Raw genomic sequence first — 1,543 nt, 5'->3', positions numbered from 1 at the left:
ATTAATCCAATTTTGTGCACCTGAGGTCCATTAAAACTCCGAGAATTCCCAAAATAGATCTTAGGCTATAATTGAAAGTAAGTTTAATCTTCTGAAGACCTAAAATAATACTAAAACACACTAGGGTGCTCTGACAAATCAGAAAAAAAAGAAAAAAGAAAATGACTTCCTTTTCATCACCAAACCTCACACAGTTTTTTCAATGAGTTCTGAGTTCCAATTCCTACTATGATAAAATTGGCCACCACAGTCCAAACATCAGTGTGTCAGAAGCCTTCAGTGTGAACCAGATAAACTTCCCAGGTCCCTTTTACCTCTAAAATTCTGTATTTTAAACTAATGACCTGGTGTCCCAAATGGTCTGTTTAAATCCACCCACTCAGTTAATGAGGCAAAAGTGACTTTCCCAGGCCCCTTCCTCCTAATTACACAGGGAGTTTCACCTGGGGACACAATTGCCTGCAGCAAAACTCTAGATTTATGCATTTGTTTGTTTCTTTGTGTGTTTATATCCCTATCACTGTTTATAAAAATGAAAGATTTAACATGGTGAGGAAATTGGAGTGAAATAAGAGCAGTAAGAAATAAAAAGTAATACTATAAGTAATATTAGAACACAAAAATGCACACTTTTGGTTTCTATCTTAGCTAGAGCTGGGCCACAAATTTGGCTTGCAGCTTCCTAACAGTTGGAGCAGAGATGGAAACAGGAGGAGATAAAAGATTCACAATGCCTATAAAGTAATTTGGGCAGTTTTTCCAAAGACCAGGATTCCACTTACTTAGAGATGTGTCCCAGTGGTATGCTGCAATAGGTTCTACCAGTTCACAAGAGGCAGTGGTTAAATATCAAGGATTTTTGCAAGTTGGCTGTTAAACCATTGGTAGCTGGAAATTAGCCATGGTGGGAGTATTCAGCAAACACTACAAATCAGGGCATTTAGGGGTTTGTTTGTTTTTTCTTTTTGCCTTCAGAGAGCTGGTTTGCCAGCACTCCACTGCATGTTCCAATGGTCCTTGTAGGGGGACACAATGCAAGGCCAGAAGAGCTACAAGTAGGAGAGAGAAGGGCTCAGTGTGCAAACTTATTGAGTATAGCAGAAACTCCCTGAGGAGAAGAGAGAGGGCATATATGCCTGAGACCAGAGAATGACGGCAGAATACATCCGCATTCACCTAACCCACCTCAGTCCTTCCTTCTTTCTGGTACTACCCTTTGGAATTTCATAGCTGGGGTTACAAAAAATGTTAGGTCCAGTGAGAGGCAGACATACCTCTCCATTCAAAAGTGCATCCAGAGAGACTGGGAGAGGCTCAGGTGAAGGGTTTTATGCTTTCCACTAGGTGAGCACTTCCCAAGCCTGTATTTCACAGCATTGTAACAAGTGTCCTGCAGGGAGAAAAGTGTCCCAGGCCGAAATAAATTTGGGAATGAGTGGGTTAAAGTTAAGCAGTTTTCTTTACTGCAGGTCTTACAAGAGCCTTTGGGAGGTGAATGTGCCCTTTGGCACAGAGTACACATCAATTCCCAAACTTATCTTAC

Source organism: Lagenorhynchus albirostris, chromosome 5, assembly GCF_949774975.1.
Source record: "Lagenorhynchus albirostris chromosome 5, mLagAlb1.1, whole genome shotgun sequence".
Taxonomy (NCBI): domain Eukaryota; kingdom Metazoa; phylum Chordata; class Mammalia; order Artiodactyla; family Delphinidae; genus Lagenorhynchus; species Lagenorhynchus albirostris.
The sequence above is the reverse complement of the archived record's forward strand: the minus strand, read 5'-3'. Positions refer to the sequence as shown.